Source organism: Arachis stenosperma, chromosome 4 (genome assembly GCF_014773155.1).
Source record: "Arachis stenosperma cultivar V10309 chromosome 4, arast.V10309.gnm1.PFL2, whole genome shotgun sequence".
Classification (NCBI taxonomy): Eukaryota; Viridiplantae; Streptophyta; class Magnoliopsida; order Fabales; family Fabaceae; genus Arachis; species Arachis stenosperma.
The window spans coordinates 71,745,421-71,755,170 of NC_080380.1; positions in this window are offsets into that span (position 1 = coordinate 71,745,421).

Below are 9,750 nucleotides of genomic sequence, written 5' to 3' on the forward strand. Positions count from 1 at the left end.
ACGAAATTTTGTCCAAAATTAAATTAAAGACCAAAATGAACTAATTTCCTTGAAAATCAGGCAGCATTCCGGCTTAAAATTGGACGTTCCCGGATAGCAAATTAGCACAATTAACACAGAGACAACATCAAACAAGCACAGTAGCAGTGGCATAGTATTCAAGCAACAAGAAATGCATAAGAACAGTCCAAAAGCAGCATACAACTTCCAAATAACCAGACAGCAAATAAGCACATACGGAGCACTTATCAGGCCTAGAATCCTCTATTCAGCCCTAGCTACCTAACCGCAATTATTTCTATCTAACCTAACATGCAAAATCTGCATTCAAACTAAGTAACATGCAATTATATTAATTAATCAAAACGAACAGTAGAAAGGAAAAAAAACAGAAAAATAACAGACTGGAGTAGGAACCTGGGAGCAGAAAGGAGCGAAGAAAGGAAAGGAAACTGGGGGGTAGTGCCAGGAACTGCGCCGCCGTGGACGGTGGCCGGAAATGACCGAGAAGGAGCGGCGGTGGCGGAGGTTCGGCCAAAAGAGAGAGAGGAGAGGGAGTGTATGGGAGAAGACTAAGTGAATGAAGGAAAGGGAGAGTGGTGCGCGAAATTGTGAACAATACTTTTTCACAACTCTCATAATCCCTGGTCATGAACTCCAAGAACTTGGTAGTTCAATTCCATGGCATTACACAACTTCGCACAACTAACCAGCAAGTGCACTGGGTCGTCCAAGTAATACCTTACGTGAGTAAGGGTCGATCCCACGGAGATTGTTAGCATTGAAGCAAGCTATGGTCATCTTGTAAATCTTAGTCAGGCAAACTCAAATGTATATGAAGATGAACGAAAATAACATAAAAGATAAAGATAGTGATACTTATGTATATCATTGGTGTAAGAGCTTCAGACAAGCGTATGAAGATGCCTTCCCTTCCGTCTCTCTGCTTTCCTACTGCCTTCATCCAATCCTTCTTACTCCTTTCCATGGCAAGCTCGTGTAGGGTTTCACCGTTGTCAGTGGCTACCTCCCATCCTCGCAGTGAAAGCTAATGCTCACGCACTCTGTCACAGTGCGGCCAATCACCGGTTCGGTTCCCGCTCCTACTGGAATAGAATCCCTCTTTTGCGTCTGTCACTAACGCCCACCAGGTTAGAGTTTGAAGCACGTCACAGTCATTCAATCATTGAATCCTACTCAGAATACCACAGACAAGGTTAGACCTTCCGGATTCTCTTGAATGCCGCCATCAGTTCTTGCCTATACCACGAAGACTCTGATCTCACGGAATGGCTGGCTCGTTTGTCAGGCAAGCACTCGGTTGTCAGGCGATCAACCATGCATCGTGCAATCAGAAATCCAAGAGATATTCACTAAGCCTCAGATGCGTGTAGAACAAGAGTGGTTGTCAGTCACTTTGTTCATGGGTGAGAATAGTGATGGGCGTCAATCATCACCTTCATCAAGTTGAAGAACAAGTGATATCTTGGACAAAGAACAAGCGGAATTGAATAGAAGAACAATAGTAATTGCATTAATACTCGAGGTACAGCAGAGCTCCACACCTTAATCTATGGTGTGTAGAAACTCCACCGTTGAAAATACATAAGCATAAGGTCTAGGCATGGCCGAATGGCCAGCCTCCCAATGATCTAAGATAGCATAAAACGAAGATAGCTACCAAAAGTCTCTCTCAGATACAATAGTAAAAGGTCCTACTTATAGATAACTAGTAGCCTAGGGTGTACAGAGATGAGTAAATGACATAAAAATCCACTTCCGGGCCCACTTTGGTGTGTGCTTGGGCTGAGCAATGAAGCATTTTCGTGTAGAGACTCTCCTTGGAGTTAAACGCCAGTTTTAGTGCCAGTTTGGGCGTTTAACTCCCAATTAGGTGCCAGTTCCGGCGTTTAACGCTGGAATTTCTGTAGGTAACTTTGAACGCCGGTTTGGGCCATCAAATCTTGGGCAAAGTATGGACTATCATATATTGCTGGAAAGCCCAGGATGTCGACTTTCCAACGCCGTTGAGAGCGTGCCAATTGGGCTTCTGTAGCTCCAGAAAATCCACTTCGAGTGCAGGGAGGTCAGAATCCAACAGCATCTGCAGTCCTTTTGAGTCTCTGGATCAGATTTTTGCTCAGATCCCTCAATTTCAGCCAGAAAATACCTGAAATCACAGAAAAATACACAAACTCATAGTAAAGTCCAGAAAAGTGAATTTTAACTAAAAACTAATAAAAATATAGTAAAAACTAACTAAAAGATACTAAAAACATACTAAAAACAATGCCAAAAAGCGTACAAATTATCCGCTCATCACAACACCAAACTTAAATTGTTGCTTGTCCCCAAGCAACTGAAAATCAAATAAGATAAAAAGAAGAGAATATGCAATGAATTCCAAAAACATCTATGAAGATCAGTATTAATTAGATGAGCGGGGCTTTCAGCTTTTTGCCTCTGAACAGTTTTGGCATCTCACTCTATCCTTTGAAATTCAGAATGATTGGCTTCTTTAGGAACTTAGAATCCAGATAGTGTTATTGATTCTCCTAGTTAAGTATGATGATTCTTGAACACAGCTACTTTATGAGTCTTGGCCGTGGCCCAAAGCACTCTGTCTTCCAGTATTACCACCGGATACATACATGCCACAGACACATAATTGGGTGAACCTTTTCAGATTGTGACTCAGCTTTGCTAAAGTCCCCAATTAGAGGTGTCCAGAGTTCTTAAGCACACTCTTTTTGCCTTGGATCACAACTTTATTTCTTTTCTTTTTCTTTCTTTTTCTCTTTTTTTCCCTTTTTTTTTCTTTTTCGGTTTTTTTTTTCGCTTGCTTTCTTTCTTTTTTTTTTGTATTCACTGCTTTTTCTTGCTTCAAGAATCATTTTTATGATTTTTCAGATCCTCAGTAACATGTCTCCTTTTTCATCATTCTTTCAAGAGCCAACATTCATGAACCACAAATTCAAAAGACATATGCACTGTTCAAGCATACATTCAGAAGACAAAAGTATTGCCACCACATCAAAATAATTAAACTGTTATAAAATTCAGAATTCATGTAATTCTTTTTCTTTTCAATTAAGCACATTTTTATTCAAGAAAGGTGATGGATTCATAGGACATTCATAACTTTAAGGCATAGACACTAAGACACTAATGATCACAAGACACAAACATGGATAAACATAAAGCATAAAATTCGAAAAACAGAAGAATAAAGAACAAGGAAATCAAGGAACGGGTCCACCTTAGTGATGGCGGCTCTTCCTTCCTCTTGAAGATCCTATGGAGTGCTTGAGCTCCTCAATGTCTCTTCCTTGTCTTTGTTGCTCCTCTCTCATGATTCTTTGATCTTCTCTAATTTCATGGAGGAGAATGGAGTGTTCTTGGTGCTCCACCCTTAGTTGTCCCATGTTGGAACTTAGTTCTCCTAGGGAGGTGTTTACTTGCTCCCAATAGTCTTGTGGAGGAAAGTGCATCCCTTGAGGCATCTCAGGGATCTCTTGATGAGAGGGGTCTCTTGTGTACTCCATCCTTTTCTTGGTGATGGGCTTGTCCTCATCAATGGGGGTATCTCCTTCTATGTCAACTCCTACTGAATAACAGAGGTGACAAATGAGATGAGGAAAGGCTAACCTTGCCAAGGTGGAGGTCTTGTCCGCCACCTTATAGAGTTCTTGGGCTATAACCTCATGAACCTCTATTTCTTCTCCAATCATGATGCTATGAATCATGATGGCCCGGTCTAGTGTAACTTCGGATCGGTTGCTAGTGGGAATGATTGAGCGTTGAATGAACTCTAACCATCCTCTAGCCACGGGCTTGAGGTCATGCCTTCTCAATTGGACCGGCTTGCCTCTTGAATCTCTCTTCCATTGTGCGCCCTCTTCACATATGATTGTGAGGACTTGGTCCAACCTTTGATCAAAGTTGACCCTTCTAGTGTAAGGATGTTCATCTCCTTGCATCATAGGCAAGTTGAACGCCACCCTCACACTTTCCGGACTAAAATCCAAGTATTTCCCCCGAACCATAGTGAGATAATTCTTTGGATTCGGGTTCACACTTTGGTCATGGTTCTTGGTGATCCATGCATTGGCATAGAACTCTTGAACCATCAAGATTCCGACTTGTTGAATGGGGTTGGTAAGCACTTCCCAACCTCTTCTTCGGATCTCATGGCGGATCTCCGGATATTCACCCTTTTTGAGTGAAAAGGGGACCTCAGGGATCACCTTCTTCAAGGCCACAACTTCATAGAAGTGGACTTGATGCACCCTTGAGAGGAATCTATCCATCTCCCATGACTCGGAGGTGGAAGCTTTTGCCTTCCCTTTCCTCTTTTTAGAGGTTTCTCCGGCCTTGGATGCCATAAATGGTTATGGAAAACGAAAAAAGCAACGCTTTTACCACACCAAACTTAAAATGTTTGCTCGTCCTCGAGCAAAAAGAAGAAAGAATAGAGTAGAAGAAGAAGAAATGAGGAGGAGGGAGATGGTGGTGTATTCGGCCAAAGAGGGGGAGAAGTGGTGTTTAGGTTGTGTGAAAATGAAGAAGGGAAGAAGGGTATTTATAGGAGAGAGGGGAGAAGGAGTTCGGCCATGTATGGGTGGGTTTGGGAGGTAAAGTGGTTTGAATTTGAAGGGTGAGGTTGGTGGGGATTTATGAAGGATGGATGTGAGTGGTGAAGAGAAAGATGGGATTTGATAGGTGAAGGGTTTATGGGGAAGAGGTATTGAGGTGATTGGTGAATGGGGGAAGAAGAGAGAGAGTGGTGGTGGGGTCCTGTGGGGTCCACAGATCCTGTGGTGTCAAGGAAAAGTCATTCCTGCACCAAATGGCATCAAAATTCACGTTTTAAGCCATTTCTGGCGTTAAACGCCGGGCTGGTGCCCATTCCTGGCGTTTAACGCCAGGTTCTAGCCCTTTTCTGGCGTTTAACGCCAGTCTGGTGCCCCTTTCTGGCGTTAAACGCCCAGAATGGTGCCAGACTGGGCGTTAAACGCCCAACTGCTAGGCTTACTGGCGTTTGAACGCCAGCAGCTTCTTCCTCCAGGGTGTGCTGTTTTTCTTCCTGTTTTTCATTCTGTTTTTGCTTTTTTCATTGTTTTTGTGACTTCTTATGATCATCAACCTACAAAAAAGATAAAATAACAAAACAAAATAGTTAACTATAAAACATTGGGTTGCCTCCCAACAAGCGCTTCTTTAATGTCATTAGCTTGACAGAGGACTCTCATGGAGCCTCAGAAGTACTCAGAACTGTGTTGGAACCTCCCAACACCAAACTTAGAGTTTGAATGTGGGGGTTCAACACCAAACTTAGAGTTTGGTTGTGGCCTCCCAACACCAAACTTAGAGTTTGACTGTGGGGGCTCTGCTTGGCTCTGTCTTGAGAGAAGCTTTTCATGCTTCCTCTCCATGATGACAGAGGGATATCCTTGAGCCTTAAACACCAAGGATTTTTCATTCACTTGTATGATCAGTTCACCTCTATCAACATCAATCACAGCCTTTGCTGTGGCTAGGAAGGGTCTGCCAAGGATGATGGATTCATCCATGCACTTCCCAGTCTCTAGGACTATGAAATCAGTAGGGATGTAATGGTCTTCAACTTTTACCAAAACATTCTCTACAAGTCCATGAGCTTGTTTTCTTGAGTTGTCTGCCATCTCCAATGAGATTCTTGCAGCTTGTACCTCAAAGATCCCTAGCTTCTCCATTACAGAGAGAGGCATGAGGTTCACACTTGACCCTAAGTCACACAAGGCCTTCTTGAAGGTCATGGTGCCTATGGTTCAAGGTATAGAAAACTTCCCAGGATCCAGCCTCTTTTGAGGTAATTTCTGCCTAGACAAGTCATCCAGTTCTTTGGTAGGCAAAGGGGGTTCATCCTCCCAAGTCTCATTTCCAAACAACTTGTCATTCAGCTTCATGATTGCTCCAAGGTATTTAGCAACTTGCTCTTCAGTGATATACTCATCCTCTTCAGAGGAAGAATACTCATCAGAGCTCATGAAAGGCAGAAGTAAGTCTAATGGAATCTCTATGGTCTCATCTTGAGCCTCAGATTCCCATGGTTCCTCATTGGGGAACTCAGTGGAGGTTAGTGTGCGCCCATTGAGGCCTTCCTCAGTGGCGTCCACTTCCTCTCTTTCCTCTCCAATTTCGGCCATGTTTATGGCTTTGCACTCTCCTTTTGGATTTTCTTCTGTATTGCTTGGGAGAGTACTAGGAGGGAATTCAGTAACTTTCTTACTCAGCTGACCCACTTGTCCTTCCAAATTCCTAATGGAGGACCTTGTTTCATTCATGAAGCTTTGAGTGGTCTTTATTAGATCAGAGACCATTGTTGCTAAGTCAGAAGTACTCTGCTTAGAACTCTCTGTCTGTTGCTGAGAAGATGATGGAAAAGGCTTGTTATTGCCAAGCCTGTTTCTTCCACCATTATTATTGAAACCTTGTTGAGGTCTCTCTTGATTCTTCCATGGGAAATTTGGGTGATTTCTCCATGAAGAATTATAGGTGTTTCCATAGGGTTCTCCTAGGTAATTCACCTCTTCCATTGAAGGGTTCTCAGGATCATAAGCTTCTTCCTCAGATGAAGCTTCCTTAGTACTGCCAGGTGCATTTTGCATTCCAGACAGACTTTGAGAAATCAAATTGACTTGTTGAGTCAATATTTTATTCTGAGCCAAGATGGCGTTCAGAGTGTCAATCTCAAGAACTCCTTTCTTCTGATTAGTCCCATTATTCACAGGATTCCTTTCAGAAGTGTACATGAATTGGTTATTTGCAACCATTTCAATTAGCTCTTGAGCCTCTGCAGGCGTCTTCTTCAGATGAAGAGATCCTCCAGCCGAGCTATCCAAAGACATCTTGGATAGTTCAGAGAGACCATCATAGAAAATACCTATGATGCTCCATTCAGAAAGCATGTCTGAGGGACACTTCCTGATTAATTGTTTGTATCTTTCCCAAGCTTCATAGAGGGATTCTCCATCCTTCTGCCTGAAGGTTTGGACTTCCACTCTAAGCTTACTCCATCTTTGTGGTGGAAAGAACTTTGCCAAGAAGGCATTGACTAGCTTTTCCCAAGAGTCCAGGCTTTCTTTAGGTTGAGAGTCCAACCATATTCTAGCTCTGTCTCTTACAGCAAAAGGGAATAGCATCAGTCTATAGACCTCAGGGTCTACCCCATTAGTCTTGACTGTGTCACAGATTTGCAAGAATTCAGCTAAGAACTGATGAGGATCTTCCATTGGAAGTCCATGGAACTTGCAATTCTGTTGCATTAGAGAAACTAATTGAGGCTTAAGCTCAAAGTTGTTTGCTCCAATAGCAGGGATAGAGATGCTTCTCCCATAGAAGTCGGGAGTAGGTGCAGTAAAGTCACCCAGCACCTTCCTTGCATTGTTGGCATTGTTGTTGTTTTCGGCTGCCATGTCTTCTTCTTCTTTGAAGAATTCGGTCAGGTCCTCTAAAGAGAGTTGTGCTTTGGCATCTCTTAGCTTTCTCTTCAGGGTCCTTTCAGGTTCAGGGTCAGCTTCAACAAGAATGCCTTTGTCTCTGCTCCTGCTCATATGAAAGAGAAGAGAAAAAGAAAATGTGGAATCCTCTATGTCACAGTATAGAGATTCCTTGAGGTGTCAGAGGAAAAGAGAAATAGAAAGAAGAAGGAGAAGAAGAATTCGAACTTTAATTAGATAAGGTTCGAATTGTGCATTGAGAAGGAGTGGTACTCCATAAATAGAAGGATGTGAGAAGGAGGGAAGTAATCTTTTCGAAAATTAATTAGAAAATTTTGAAAACATTTTTGAAAAACACTTAATTGATTTTCGAAAAATAAGAGTGGAAAAGAAATCAAGTGATTTTTGAAGAAGATTTGAAATTAGAAGTCAAAAGGATTTGATTGCAAACTTAATTTGAAAAAGATGTTATTAAAAAGATGTGATTGAGAAGATATGATTTGAAAACAATTTGAAAAAGATATGATTTGAAAACAATTTGTAAAGATATGATTTAAAAATTAATGACTTGCCTAACAAGAAAAGATATGATTCAAACATAAAACCTTCCTTAACAGAAAAGGCAAAAAATGTTCAATCAAATCATTAATTGTTAGTAAGTATCTTTGAAAAAGGAAAGAAATTGATTTTGAAAACATTTGATTGAAAGGATATGATTTGAAAAAGATTTGATTTTGAAAAACTTTGAAAACTTGAAAAAAAATGATTTGAAAACAAAATTCTCCTCCTAGCACCATCCTGGCGTTAAACGCCCAGAATGGTATACATTCTGGCGTTTAACGCCCAAAATGCACCCTTTTTGGGCGTTAAACGCCCAACCAGGTACCCTGGCTGGCGTTTAAATGCCAGTCTGTCTTCTTCACTGGGCATTTTTGAATGCTCAGCTTTTTCTGTATAATTCCTCTGCAGTATGTTCTGGATCTTCAATTCTTGGTATCATTGACTTGAAAAGACACAAATTAAAAATATTTTTGGATTTTTTTAATAATCAAAATGCAATAAGAATCAAATAACAATGCATGCAAGACACCAAACTTAAGATGAGACACTAGACTTAAGCAAGAAACATCAAATATTTTTGGTTTTTATGATTTTGTAATTTTTTTGTATTTTTCGAAAATTAAGTGGGAAAAGACATCAAAATTCTTAATGAGAATTCCAGGAATCAGTGCAATGCTAGTCTAAGACTCCGGTCCAGGAATTAGACATGGCTTCACAGCCAGCCAAGCTTTCAAAGAAAGCTTCGGTCCAAAACACTAGACATGACCAAAGGTCAGCCAAGCCTTAGCGGATCACTGCTCCAAAAGCAAAATTGATGAAAATCAACAAGCTCTTGTGGTGATAAGTTGAAACCTCGGTCCAATCAGATTAGACATGGCTTCTCAGCCAGCCAGATTTCAACAAATCATCATGAAACTCTAGAATTCATCTTCAAGAATTTCGAAAAAAATAAATACCTAATCTAAGCAACAAGATGAACCGTCAGTTGTCCAAACTAGAACAATCCCAGGCATTGTTACCAAAAGCTTGCTCAAAACTTGAACAATCCCCGGCAACGGCGCCAAAAACTTGGTGCGCGAAATTGTGAACAATACTTTTTCACAACTCTCATAATCCCTGGTCATGAACTCCAAGAACTTGGTAGTTCAATTCCATGGCATTACACAACTTCGCACAACTAACCAGCAAGTGCACTGGGTCGTCCAAGTAATACCTTACGTGAGTAAGGGTCGATCCCACGGAGATTGTTAGCATTGAAGCAAGCTATGGTCATCTTGTAAATCTTAGTCAGGCAAACTCAAATGTATATGAAGATGAACGAAAATAACATAAAAGATAAAGATAGTGATACTTATGTATATCATTGGTGTAAGAGCTTCAGACAAGCGTATGAAGATGCCTTCCCTTCCGTCTCTCTGCTTTCCTACTGCCTTCATCCAATCCTTCTTACTCCTTTCCATGGCAAGCTCGTGTAGGGTTTCACCGTTGTCAGTGGCTACCTCCCATCCTCGCAGTGAAAGCTAATGCTCACGCACTCTGTCACAGTGCGGCCAATCACCGGTTCGGTTCCCGCTCCTACTGGAATAGAATCCCTCTTTTGCGTCTGTCACTAACGCCCAGCAGGTTAGAGTTTGAAGCACGTCACAGTCATTCAATCATTGAATCCTACTCAGAATACCACAGACAAGGTTAGACCTTCCGGATTCTC